Below are 15,313 nucleotides of genomic sequence, written 5' to 3' on the forward strand. Positions count from 1 at the left end.
CCTCCCTATTTTTTTACTTCTCTTCCATCCTCCCACTCTCCATGTTCTGACCATCCTCCTCCTTTCACCTCCATTTCATGTCTTATTAATTCTCCATCTTTCCTACAACTACTGGTACTATTTTCCTTCATTCCTTGCAAGTTCGTCTTTTCCATCTTCTCCTGCTCCACATTCCCCAAGTTTTTTCTTTCATTCTTTCCTTCTCCTCCTCCCATCCCCCCTTTTGTTGATTTTCCATATACTCCATCTTTTCACTACTCCCCTCCTCATATCTCCTCCTTCTCCCCCTTTTTAAAGAATATAGGGAACTGTTCATACTCTATCAATGCAGAGACAGTTTTATGATTTTCTTTATCCAAATTGTCAAAGCTGTTTCAATACCATTGAAGAATAAGTGATCTGATATTTGCAAAAGCTAGAAAATGATCTCCTGTATCATCAATTGTGAGTAGCTTGTCGGCTCCCATAACTGTTTCCATGCATTATTTATCTCAAACTGGATTTGCGATTTCATCCATTCCATATCTTTTTCAGATCCAATCATTCTCAGAACAGAAATCTCTAAATCTTTTGTAGTTAATCCCTTTACATTGCCTACATGTTGGCTAAATATTACCGGTATATAGTTATGTCTGGAACCACCACACCATAATACTTAGTATAAGTATGCTAATTCTATCGAAGGTCAAGTACACCCAAGGAAAATGCTGACTTGAGTAATTAGATAGCTGAATAACTAGAATAGTGCTGAAAATTTCATCAAAATCGGATGTAAAATAAGAAAGTTATGACATTTTAAAGTTTCGCTTATTTTTCACAAAACAGTAATATGCACAACAAGGTGAGTCAGTCAATGTCCTTCACTCATTATTTCTTTTGTTTTTTTATTGTTTGAATTAAACAATATTTCATTTTTTATAGATTTTATAATAAGTACCAACTTTGACTGAAACATATAGTATTGAACAATGCTAATTCCACATGTTCAGGGAGGAATTAATTGTTGTATCACTTGACAATGAGGGGGAAATTAGAATATTTCATATAATGAAATACAAAAGAAATAGTGAGTCGATGACGTCATAGTCTCCTCATTCGCATACCAGCCAGGATGTGCATATAATTGTTTTGTGAAATTAAGCAAAACTTTAAAATGTCATAATTTTCTTATCTTACATCCGATTTTGATGAAATTTTTAATGTTATGCTTGTTGGATTTTTCTCTTTTTATTCAAATCAACTTTTTGTTGGGGTGGACTTCTCCTTTAAATACTTCTTCAAAAACATTAATTAGGCCTAACGATAAGACATTCAATTAACATAACTTTAAGAAGTTATAGGCAACTACCATACTCCTGTAGATCTAAAGCTGAGATTTTGAATTGAAAAGTAGTCATAACCAATTGAAATCACTAATAACCAATAACAAATAAACCAATAAAAAAAATCAAATCACACAGATACTGGAAAAAAAAAGAATATGTACATGCTGTTCATGTACATGTACATGTATATCAATATACTTATACAGTAAATAATGAGCAACAAGTAGCCTACATCCATGTACTATAAATATCATTAACTCTCACTTGAGGTTGTTACACCTTCTTTAAAGGGGAAATATAAAAACCTGCTGATACTAGATCCAACAAGATCCGGCAGGATGTTTTCGACTCACTCACTCTCAATCCTTCTACGTGAATAGAAAAATAAAAATAGGAAACAATAACTCATGATAGATCCCACGATCTGCACAAAGCACAGTTACTATCGAAACTAATCTTACATCCTTTTTTGTTTCAGTATTAGGGGAATATCTCCTAAAGGGTGCAATGTAAGTTCACACAACTATCTGAGGAATAATTGAATTACTCAATCCGATAGTTCATCTGTTTCAAAACTAGCTTGAAATAATAAACAGCCTGATGTGCACAATCAATCCAGATTCCACAAGAATGGTGTCACACAAACAGATAAATATTATTATCACTAGATTTTGTGACCTAACTCAGTACTAGTGTAATACCCCTTTCATAAACCCAATTATGCGGCTAATAGCAGCATAATTTGGTCGTAAAATTGGAGGAGGACCAGAGTTATCCGCATTATTTTGATGCTGCTATTATCCGCATAACAGACACAGAAAATTACCCTTGTGAGTTGTGACTACGATGGAAAATTAGTACCATTTCATGTACGTAACAAATTTCATTTTTAGAAATGGAATTTGTAAAATCAGAGCCAAATATTTCTACCTGGACATACATGTGCTGGTACCAATAACACCCCCTTTCTATGAATTGTTTGTTGCTTTGAGAATGAACGATGAAATTGAATCTATTTTAAAACTGCAATTTCTCCAAACCACCCACTCACACCTACATGCAGAAAAGCCAGTAATAAGCAATAAAATAAAGAAACCCTGTACCAGTATAAAATACTATGGTTCCCTTACACAAAAACAAGGAGCAAACAAGGCAAAGACTACTCAAAATTATACCTTTGAGAATTATTTTAGTTTGAACTTTGAAGTATACATGCTACTTTTTTTTGGTATAAGAACATCCATCTACATTATTTTTATGTGTAAAGCCTTTATATCATTAAATGGAAAGTCCCCCATTCACAAGATGGCACTTAAAGCTATATGTAAAGCATTATCTCGAGGCAAGGTGTGAACTCGTAAATTCAAATATGGCGGCCTTACAACAGGATAATATCATAACATTTGAACAAATTTTAAGCAAGAAAATTAAGTAACCCCATGGCTTGATTTCATAAGTTTAAGGTTTGAAATGTATCATCTGAAAATTTTGGAATAAATGGTGCATTCTATCAGATATAATTCAAGATTTTTCATTTATTTTAAGATGTACTCCAGGCTGATAATGACTACAGTCTACATGTATATCTAAATAAAAAGTGTAAAATTCACTGAGCAAAATGCTGAAAATTTCATCAAAATCTGATAACAAGTTTAATGAGTTTAACAATATTTTGTGAAAATAGTTATAAGCATGCCGTCATTGCGCTGATGATGTCATGTTCCTACTATCCATTTTCTTGCGTTATCACAATAAATCATAATTATTTCATATTTTCACACATGTGTGTCTCACTTTCAAAAAGAAAGTACATGTAAGTTGCAGCAGCAATTATTTTACATACTATTACTAAATCAGTAGTCAATCTATTTTTTTTTCATTCTTGGAGGGAAAAATTGAATAAATATAATTTAAAATAGTATAATAAAAAAAGAACGGGATGTATAAACATCATCAGCTTGCTTATCGCATATTTCATGAAGACAGGCAGAGAAATGTTTCATCAAAATAATGCAAAACTTACAATATTGCAACTGTTATTGCTTGTCCGATGAAATTTCCAGTACATTGTGTTTGTCTGATTTTACTTTATAAATCTGTACAAATCCTATTATTTTCAGCCTGGAGTATCCTTTTTCAATTGGCATATGAGCTTGATGACCCACCACTAAAAAAAAAACCTTTATAAAAATTATAGTGAAATAACCAGATAGACTCACAGCTCTGCTTCTTGTATGGGAGTACTGATGATACCTGATATTAGAACACAGTGAGTTTCACCTGTCAAATCATCAGCCTTGTCCAATGCTGCTGGAAACTCTATAGAAATATATAATAGATAAAACATTCAAATTTATTTCTGATTTTTGTTCAAAGATGCATAAAACATGATAATTCCCCCCAATAAATATGAATAATATTACACGCATAAAACTGCCTGAAATAAGGAACCCCCTTTTACACTTGCCTGATCACAAAAATACCTGGCACTTTGCCTGTCTGAAGGGAAAGTATTTGTAACAATGTATAACCCACAGAAGATAATGTTAATCTACATGAACATGTACTTTCATCAGTTTGTAATTTTTTTTACAGGGGGGTTTTCTTAAAGGGGAAGTTCGCCCTGATGTAAACTCTGTTGTAAAAAAGCAGAAAAAATAATAAAAACATTGGGAAATTTTGAGGAAAATCCATTAAATATTAAGAAAGTTATTTGAATTTCAAGTTTTGGATTTGGTCCGATGATTCTAATGCAGGGCTCCACACTAACCCATTTTTTCTACTGGTCCAACCTATTCATGTTGGACCAGTAGATACCCACTTTTTCAAATTTTTACTGGACCGAACCTAAAATCTACTGGTCCCCCAAAAATAAAGAAAACATTAAAAAAAGGTGCAAGTTTATTTTTCTAGCCTTTCGTTACCCCCCCCCCCAATAAAATGAAGGACAAAAAGAAAGCAAGACAGAAACGAAGAAAGAAAGAATAAAAGAAAGGAAGAAAAAAAGAAAAGGTAAAGGAGAGATGAGAAGGAAGGAAGAAACAGAACAAACTAAAGAAGGAAAGGAAGGAAGGAAGGAAAAAAGAAGGAACAAATATAAAAATGAAAGGAAAGAAAAAAGAAATGAAGGAAAGAAATGAAGCAAGCAATACAGAAAGAACAAATCAAGAAAGTTGTAAAGGAAAGAAAGAAGAAGCAGTAAAAAGGAAAGGGTAAAAGGAGAGATGGAAAGAAGGACAAAAGAAAGAGAGGAAGGAAGGATTGAAAGAAGGAAGAAAGGAATAAAGGAAGAAATAAAGGAAAGGTTAAATGATATATAGAAGGAAAGAAATAAAAAGAAGGGAAGGAAAGAAGCAAGCAATATAAAAAAGAAAAGGTAAAGGGATAGATCCAACAAAGGGAAAAAGGAAAGAACAAGACAGATAGAAGAAAGGAGGAATGAATGTAAGAAAGAAAGAAAGAAATAAAGAAAGAGAAAAAAGAAATAGATAAAAACATTTTTTAAAGGATAGAAAGAACTAATTAAAGAAAAAAAGGGAAATTGAAAAAGAAAGACAGTAACAAAAAAATGAAAGAAATAGGGAAGAAACAAAGATTGAAAAGAAAGAAGGGAAGAAAGATAGGAAGAAAACAGAGGAAGAAAGCTAAAACTTTTATCCTAAATAATTCATCAGTTTCTTAAATAGCTACTAAAGAAAGTCAGAAACCAAGTGTATCAACACACACATAAATGCATATGTGGGGCTAATATGTATTCAGACGATATCACCCGAAACCCGATCTGTTTGAACCAAATAGAAGTGAAAGTTTCTCCTTTTACTACTTACAAATGACAGAGTTCCTCCAATTTTTAGGAAATATGGACATTTTAAGAGCCTTTCATGAGTATGAACCGTGAATTTTGCAGGGAATTTCGACAGTTTTATGAGAGATTTCTGCCAGATTTTAGCCAAGCTTCGTTCGCTCAGCCAGTAGAGAATTTACTACGTGGGTTGTGGCTGTACTGTATCATAGAGATATATACTTACTGTATATACTCTAGTAACACCATGGACCTACATGGTAACACTTACGTGCCATTTATTCTGTGTGTGAATGACAGAATTTGTCGGGTGGGGGGGGTTGAAATTGTTTGCAGTGAATTTGACAATTTCTGGAAAAATTATTGGCCAAATAATGGTTTTTATTACTGGTCATGTCGGACCCTTAAAATCTTGCTATTTTTGGAAAAATTACTGGCCAGACAATGATATTTTTTACTGGTCATGTCGGACCAGTAAATCTTCCTATTTTTGAAAATCTACTGGCCTGACAGCGATTTTTACCGGTCTGGGGCCGTCTGACCGCCGCTAGTGTCGAGCCCTGTCTAATGACAAATTGCAATCATTATTACAATGATGATTCAAAATTCACATGTGAAAAGGCCCTTAATTACATCAGAACGGGAAGATACTTGTACCAAAGTAATTCTATGTGTTGTAACAACACTAAAACAGCTTTGAGTCTTTCAACTTCTGTATTGTGCTTATTTTTAATTTCCATTTATTTGGGGTTTTCCAAGGTTGCCATGGAAACCAGGATGATTCTTGTAACCAAGAGCTGAAGCCTACACCAGACATGATGTAACACATCTCTGCCTAGCCTACCTGGGGCTGGAATCATAAGATGGCACATTTCTTCATTACAATGTGAAACTTTTTTCTCATTCATGCATGTTATGTATCAAGATGTAATATGGGGGTGGGAGCAGTGCAAGTACAAAGGTGGCACTATCATGCTCCCAAGGGTTGTTTTTACTACCTGCGTTATGTACTGTATGTACTACAATGAAAAAGGGTATCAAATTGCCAAAATCAGCAAAAAGTACTTTTCATCCCTATCAAAACAACTATCCTATAGTCGTCGATATAAGTTTGATACTTTTAAATTGTGATCCAATAGTGAAGACCCTTCATTTCGTTGTTTTCTCATTCCATGCCTGCTCATACTCTGCGCAGCACAATGGTGAATTGCATTCTATGGACTGCCAAGGCTCTGCACAGCCATTAAGAAACTGCTGATTGGTCCAACGAGCAGAAATGTTAGTCTGCTTGGCAAACCCTTCATTCGAGTTAAGGGTCTGAATGTGCAGCCTACTCATGCCTTGTGTACTGAAGCCTGTATTGGAAAAGCAAGTTTTGTATGTGGGCAATTCCATGGAAAATGTTCACTTTAGAGAAAAATAAAGTTTCAGATTTCACTTAAGCAGTCAAATTTTCTTGAAAAGTTATCTTTAAAGTCTCAATTTCCAATAGAAAAATCACAATATTGATAAAATTTTGTAGTTTTTTCCATCATCAAAAAAATAGAATAGTAAATTGCAAAATGTAAAAAATGTGGCTATTTTTAAACAATTCATCTTTCCTGTCTCTACTAAAAGCAAACAAGGTCCCAGAGATCTCTTTTAACTTTTGAATAGTTGATTAATGTTTAAATCAACAGAAAATAATCGTTAAATTTCATGCCATTCATCAATTTTAGAGAAATCTGCCTTTAGATTTGTGTGATTTCTTTACCATTATCAGTGTCATGTCCGTTACGTTTTTCATTAAAAGTTTTCACAGCCTACAGGAAATTTGTCTAAAGGTACTGCAGATTCAGATTCTATGTTAGAATTAAACCCCCTACCATGTGTACCAATCATTTTCCCTTACCACTTCTCATTTTCATAAAAATGGCGTAACGGACATGACAATTCGCGTAACGGACATGACGCCTTATATATGGCAAAAGGCAACATTCACAAAAACAAAATATTAGACTCAGTGTCACAGACTGAGGTCAGTCTCAATTGTTTTAGGATAGTTGAATGTAATATTTCCTAGAATCTGCATGTCATTAAAGCTATTTTTAGAAGTTGGTGAATGATGAAAGTTCAGCTCTTGTTCTGGTAGATTTTTCTGAGAATTAATGGTATGCCACATAATATTAGAATAAGATGCAGCTAGATCTGGTAACATACTCAGATCACAATCTGCATCATTTGTGTTTGAACAAACATTTGATTATCTTAGGTTTTTGCACTGACAGTTTGGAGCATGATAAATCATGTCCGTTACGCTAGTATATTAATTATCAAATATTGAGGCATGAATAAAAAATTATCTTTTCTATCAACTTTTTCTCCTTTAATTAGGTGCCGTGGATGGTAGTAACTGGAAAATACTAATTAACTGTTGTTAACTGGTGTAAAATAAATTTTTCTAAATATTTTTAGGTTTTATAAATATTGTACAAAAAGTCCCCCTCTCAAATTGCAAAATCATAGGAGATATTACAGATTACCAGTTATGATATGTGTCTCTAACCTCTAGCCTTAACATGTAAACAATTAGAATTGTACCATATCTTGTAATAAAATAATTATATTCGCTTACAAAAAGTGGACGAAACTGTCATGTCCGTTACGCTTCGTGTGTCGTGTCCGTTACGCTACATTTTGAGCTAGGAATACAGAATGCACTGCAAAACTGTTGTTAAACACCATTTTATGGATAGAGCATGATCTTAAGGTTAAATTAACACCAACGTCAAGTGCATGAAATCTAAGAATTCACAGGAATTTTGATAAGCAATAGGAGGTAAAAATGCTTCGTCCATTTCGTGTCATGTCCGTTACGCTCACAAGGAGTGCAATTTCTCCGCAACTGTTCAACGAAACGATTTGAAATTTTATGTGTATGTAACTGATACTTGAATGTGTCTGATAAGCTTAGTAACAATTATCAAAAGACTCCTAATTCTACTGTATAAACCTTTGAATTACAAAAATTTGTCTGAACGTCATGTCCGTTACGCTGGAATTGACCATGTGCAAATCTTTGCATGGAGGCACACTTGTTGATCAAAGTTCCAATCAGGGTCTGTGTATTCATGCAACCACTCCAAAACATGCTAATCAACAGACTTTGTACAGTTTCACTGCATTGTATTTTTAGCAATCGTTAAACCTATAGCCGTTCCGGAGACCCCCATTTTAAGACTTATGTTTAATTCCAGAGCCCTCTATTTTAGACTTTGGTGTAGCACATAGGTATCATGTAATAATAAGAGTACATGTAGCCCCCCACCTCTGCCGCATAACATGTGTGTTGCTGATTTTGCTTGATTTTTGTGAGTCCACTGATAGCATATGGGAGTGTCTTACATGGTATGATTGATGGAGGATAAGAAAAAGTGAGAAATGAGAATGGGAGACATAAAGAAGGGGAGGGAAAGAGAGAGAAAGAAAGAAAGAGAGAGAGGAGGGGGTGTTGTGTACTTTGTGTGTTGTCATGTATTACACTTAAATGTTAAATCCTAAGATTAATAGGGCCGCCTGCACCAGCCCCGGTTTTTATACTGTAATCGCACTATCTCTGATCCGGCAAATTATCCCGATCTGAACAATCTTGAGATTATTTGTAATGGAGATGCATTCATTGGGATAGTTTGCTGGATTAATCTTGAGATTGCAATCCTAGGTCAACATACATGTAGGATTATTTGCAAAATAGTGCGCTATTCTTGAATTATAGGGACAGTGATTTTCCGTTTCTAAAAATTGCCTTTTCCGTTTCAGAAAATCTCGAATTCCGTTTCAACATGTCTGAAAACGGAAATTCCGTTTCCACATAGACATAGAAAACCAATACAATTCAATTCAATTAAAAAATGGTCTTTATTGATAATCAAACATGTTAACAATCATACATGAAAAAACAGCAAAAGCTGGAAAGATCATGCTTACAAGTTGGTTTTGGCACATTATTAAATACATAGTAAAATGCATTAAAAACGGTTATACATTTAAAAGTTAATAAGCAACAAGTAGCGATGTCAAAATGCTAGCGCTGCTCATAATTTGCATCTAACAATGTTACTAACATCGCTTTAAAATCCATTTTAATCGAAGAGATTCGAGCTCAAAAAATATATTGGGAAATATAATCAACATGAATATATTCTCACCTTTCATATTATTAGCATTATTTTATTGTTAAATGGGATTTTATCGCTGATTTGGGGACTTTTCGGACATCGTTTTGAGCAGTTGACGACTTCCCAATATCCGCCATTTTGGATTATATGAATCACCGTGATCATTATATTATGACCGAATGCAGAGGGCAGCAACACACGGCCGGATTCTGCCTTCTATGCGGACGTGAGTGTAAACTAATTTGGATACGATCGAGTGATGGAGAGGCTCGAGTGTAGTTACGATGTGTTGATTGTCATGATTGTTGTTGCAAAGTGAGATCGTGTTTTTTCAGTTGATATTAGTATTTTGTTGAGGATTTGGGATTAATTTCTGGTGATTTTTTGTGCATTTTGAGAAAAAACGTGTTTTCCGTGATTTTCCGTTTGAAAAGCCACTTTCCGTTTCAAACAGCCGATTCCGTGAATTCCGTCCGTTTTCCGCGATCGCAGAAAATCACTGTCCCTAGAATTATCCTGCTAATTTGCAGGTGCAGACGCACTTGGGATTATTCATTCACAGTGTCAGACCATAATGCATCCATGCCTAACTCGAGCATGAATTGCTCTTCCTGCACTGGTGGAGATGGGGTTTCTTGAATCTTGAGATTAATCGCGAAGAGGGCTGATCGGGCTATTAAAAATCTTGATATTGAGCAAAATGTGAAATATCACATCGCATTAGTCCGACGGGCGTTCATGATGGACAGATTATATTATGCAAGTCAATTGGCCTTTTGCAAATTTCGTATTGATTAACTTTCCTCATAATTTGTCAATGGCAAGGTGCTTTAAGTGATGTCCAGTGTCGGGGAGCGTCTTCAAAATTGTATGTAATCAAATGGTTGCTCAAGTTTTTTAGGGTTTTCTACTTTTCTTACAAAAACTTGAGCAACAAAATCGCTTAAAATATTTATTCGTAAAGGATCCAATGTGCGTCACGACTGGCTGATTGGTCAATTGGAGGAAATTTTTTTCATTGACTCCAATAGCCTTTCTCTCTAAGCCATCAAGAAACTTTTGATTAACATTCAGGCCTAATTTACATTTTGTGTGACACTGCAGGTATAGCCCTAATATTTATCACACAAGATAGTCATAGAGTAAGACTTAGAAAGACTGATAAACCTAGGTTTCCATGGGTGAAGGGGGAAGGTGAGGCTCTGTTCTAAATTTAACACATTTTGATTTCAACAGTGAACAGGAAGGAAGACATTACTATAGGGTGACTGAAACCGAGAGTGAAGCATAGGAAGATGGGGTGGGGGTTGGGGGTACTTGTATATCAACAAGGTCTTTACCTTCATGTTCAATAGCAATTCTCAACTGATTCACTAAAGTGGGGAATATAATGTTAGTATCAAAACAAACTGATTATGCGAGAGGATAGCACCCTATTGAATGGTGGCACAACATTTGCTCCAAGTGTTATTTGGTCAAAGATTTTGGGTTACATTAAAGTTTTACGTTAGGTTTAGGGTTAGGTTTCGGATAGGGTATAGTGTTAAATCCAGGGTTGAAGTTGGTCAGTCCATTAGTGTGTGGAATTTGCAGTGGAGCAATTGTTGCCGGAGCAAATGTCATGGAACCGTTGTGAAAACATGTAGGCATGTTGATGAAATAAAGAGAATAATGCCAGTACATGTAGGTTTTGAACTACATCTAGATGTACCTGTTACACCATTAATTCATTGGTGAAGAATGCTTTAAGTGGTGTGGGCACAACACTGAGGGGTGTAGATTAGAAATTAACAATTATCACCACTGTTTTGAAGCTTGTGGTTCATGGCTAACTAGTGGTTCATTGAGCTATGATGGGCTACGAGGTCAGAACCACATTATTTTAGAAACTAAAGAGGCCGATTTGTTGTGTAAAACATGATCTTGAATGAAATTGAACTGTTTACTCCAACCACATAATAGCATGAAATAATATTACCAATGCAATGTCAAGAAGAAATTTCATCCAGCAATTCTGTATGAAGGATATTTGCATGCATGCAATTTTGTGGTTCATACATGTAATAAGGGGCCCCACCACATTATGTCAATTTTTCCTTGCTATATTTCACATAATATCAGTGGGTTAGTGTTTTCTCTCTCATTTGAAATTTAGAATTCTGAAAGATGTTGGTCACAAAAGATTTATCATGAAAGTAAAAGTGGGCCATGAGTGAAACAGATGTTGAAAACCACTGATGCACTTTTTACATGTTCACTGTACTGTAGTCCCACCTTTTTACATTTTCAATCAGGAAATGGAAAAGCAGTCAGTGCTCAATACTGTAGAGAGAGGCAAAGTGATTTACTACTCAACCATGAAATGTGAGCTACTTTTGAATTATTTGTGCAATTTTGCATGTGAACTGTAAAAAGATTACAGTAGATCCATAGTCATACCCATTGGTTTACATGTATACAAGTGCTTTCATGGTTCAGTTTGTTTGCAATTCAATGAATCTGTTGAATATCAATGAAGTCTGCTTCATATATTTGCATTCTAAATCGCGGAGGATAATTGTTCATGTATGATTTGATTATTTCCTTGTAAGATCAGTGCTTTCTGCTTACATGTAGCCTACACTTCAACCTTAAGATAAGGCCCTGTGTCTACATGTGACGGAATTATATCCCTGGTATAGCATTGCAATTTTCTATGCATTCTGCCCTACATTTTACATGTAACTGCCACACAAAATGTTTTTTTTTTCTGTGCAGCTTGTTTATACACACATGTACACTGTACAGAAATTTATTGAAATAAAAATACACATGGAACATTTTATCCCCATGATATACATGTAGCAGGGCTCCACACTAACCCTTTTTTTATACTGGTCCAACCTATTCATTTTGGACCAGTAATAAAGATACCCCGTTTTCCATTTTTTTACTGGTCCCCAAAAATAAAGGAAATCATTAAGACTTATTCCTCCCCCCCCAAAAAAAAAACAAGGCAAAAGCGATTTTGTGTCTAGCCCACTTATGAAAATAACCAGAAATATCGTGATTTGCGAGGGCACGCAACAGAATTGTATCAAAACTTCATTGTGAAATGACTGGGATGGAATAACGTTTGTCATAAAAGCCTTGCACGTAAACTTAAACGTTGACCTGAAAATGACCTTTGACCTTACCATGTGACTTCTGACTATAGCATAAGATGCACGTCCCCTAAGTCCATCTACCATCCAATTTTGGTTGAAAAGGGACTTACGGTTGTGGAGTTAGGTGTCATAAGAGGGTCTTGCATGTAAACTTTCACGTTGACCTGAGAATGACCTTTGACCTTACCATGTGACCTACGACTGCATCATAACATGCAGGTCCTCCAAGTCCATCTACCATCTATGTTTGGTTGAAAAGCGACTTACGGTTGTGGAGTTATGTGTCATTAGATTTGTGACTTCACCTTCGCCTTCACCTCTGATGGGCGAGACAAAAATTAATAAATGGTAAACACACTCACACATGCAACAACATTCATGAGAACCATTTCTCAATTTTGGAAAACCATTTTTTAAAGGTGCGAAAGCCATTTTTATTATTTACTAAAGAGGAAAAAATATCATTTTTATTAGTTTGATATGTTTTATTCTGGTCATGTCAGACCAGTATACATGTATCTGGCTATTTCTGAAAAGTTACTGGCCCGACAGCAATTTTTACTGGTCTGGGACCGTCGGACCAATGCCAGTGTCACGCGCTGGATAAAATTTATGACTTCAAGGAAATGAAGGGCTATTACATGTGTTCCTTAAGGTTCACAAGAAAAAGCCAGAATCCAGGAATGATTGTATAGTTACACGTCGATGTATACACTACACTGTATATGACAGTTAGGGACAGCAGAAGCACTTCAAACTCTTCTGGAGTTTCCATATCAAGATTGGTAAGAAAGAAGAAAAATAGAGTGGTAAAATGAAAGAAAGTGTTCAGGAAAAAGTAAGGCTATTTTAGATTAAAAAAAAACAATTTAAAGACAGTGAAAATGTCAAACGGATATGAGAGTATTTTGTACAAGGGAACATACATGTAGGGACAACTTCCTGGGGGCACTAACAATTGCTGTACACATGCATGACCAGAAAAAGTCATAAAAGGGCAGATTTTGCTGGTCGAAGCATGATATGTGAATAATGCAATATGGGTGTCAAAATGCCCAAAATCAGAATTCAAAGATCTTGGAAAATGAAGCAAAGGTTTGTCACATCAAGGAGATATCTCCTTGGTCAAATCATGCTTACTGCATCCTTTCCCCAAAATTAGTCCGAATTTTGGTGAGACTACATAATTTAAATTCCTTGATTAGCTGTAGTATTTCTATTGAAAAATCATGTGGAACTATTTCAAATGGTATACTTAATGATACAAAAATAGTGTTTTAGGCTGGTTTTGAAAACCTACGGTCAATTGGTCTGATTTGGTCATGCATGTAGGCCTATACATCATTATAGAAGAATGCACCCAGGGATGCCTAGCCCTAATTGGTTGTAATAATGAATACCTACCTGAATAATATTCTGGTACTCTGGTATCAAATTTTCAACAAAGGTGGATTCACATAGTACAACATGTAAGTGGAACAGAGTTTAAAGTGTTAGGATGTCAACCCTATAATGACCCCCTACATGTATACCTATTCACATCATTATTTTCATGGACCAACCCACTTTCCTTCATTCCTTTAGCTACGCAGTTGAAATCGCTCATTCTGTAAGCCCCCAAAACTTCATTCAACTGTCCCATCCTAAGCCCCGCAGCTCAGAAAATGAGCACAAGACGGCACCCCTGTGGATGTGGATAAAATTTGTATGTGTGCATTGGCACGCTTTTCAATGCATTGCTGGCATATTGACATTTCTGAAGACTCCATTACATGTTAAATTCCAATTCCCAAGCACCCCCATTCACAAGCAACTTCTATTCTCAAGGGTATGGTTTCAATGTTTGGGGCCACACATCCCTAACCATTACAACTCTGAGTCCCCCCCCCCCTCCCCCACACACACAGATACACTCACTACATTGATGTACATGTAAATGACCAGTGGACACATTTTGTAACTCCCAATTGTCTTTTAGTGGCCCCTATTAACTGGCAACACATTACATCTTGTTAGATTTCACTTAACACACAAAAATCAATATTGGTTTATCCATCAATCTTTATAAGGACAGATTGTCATGCATACATATCTTAAAATGGCATCACTTCATGGTAGTCAACTATTGTCAAATGTCAATGAGCAAAACTAAAACTAAAAGCTCCTTGTGATCTACATTAGAATGTGTCCATTGTGTGTATTATCAAATTCATTTTTTGCACGGTCATTAGTAGTACTTACAGGAATATATTGTGAAGAAATATGCACATTTAATACAAAACACTCAGAACACTGGTGTCCCAGGCTCCCAGTCAAACTTTAAATCCCTCTGCTTAGTCCTCCTAATCATTTTCTTTTTAATATGTCAGTGGTATGAATACAAACATGCAAGCCTTGTTTCTCTGGCTTCAATACACATGAAAAGTTGAGTGATTACACCAGTGGCAATGATTTGCTTTGTTCATGGTATTTTCCCATGGTTTCTTCCCTGGGTGTGTCAATGGTAATTCAAATTATTATCAGGTTCTCTATTCAAACAATATACAGTATATTCAAATCAAAACGGAAAGCTTGATTCCATTTAACAATTCAAATCTTTTAAGGTGTTATCCACCCTAAAAATGAATATTGTATTAAAGGTCAAGTACACCTCAGAAAAATGTTGATTTGAATCATTAGTGAAAAATCAGACAAGCATTATGCTGGAAATTTCATCAAAATCGAATGTAAAATAAGAAATGACATTTTAAAGTTTCGCTTATTTTTCACAAAATAGTTATATGCACAATTTCAGCCACATGCAAACAAGAGAATCGATGATGTCCCTTACTCACTATTTCTTTTGTTTTTTATTGTTCGAATTACACATTACATGTATTTCAA

General features: G+C 35.2%; 1 protein-coding gene across 1 annotated transcript in view; it reads right to left on the reverse strand.

Annotated features, from left to right (window-relative positions):
- LOC121419129 (RAC-gamma serine/threonine-protein kinase-like) overlaps positions 1-15,313 on the reverse strand; it is a 103,258-nt gene that overhangs the window by 72,144 nt on the left and 15,801 nt on the right. The window contains exon 2 of the mRNA XM_041613449.1: positions 3,545-3,644. The gene's annotated coding sequence lies outside the window, so the exon portion shown is untranslated. The remainder of the gene's footprint in view (positions 1-3,544; positions 3,645-15,313) is intronic.

This window comes from Lytechinus variegatus, chromosome 7, assembly GCF_018143015.1.
Source record: "Lytechinus variegatus isolate NC3 chromosome 7, Lvar_3.0, whole genome shotgun sequence".
NCBI lineage: Eukaryota > Metazoa > Echinodermata > Echinoidea > Temnopleuroida > Toxopneustidae > Lytechinus > Lytechinus variegatus.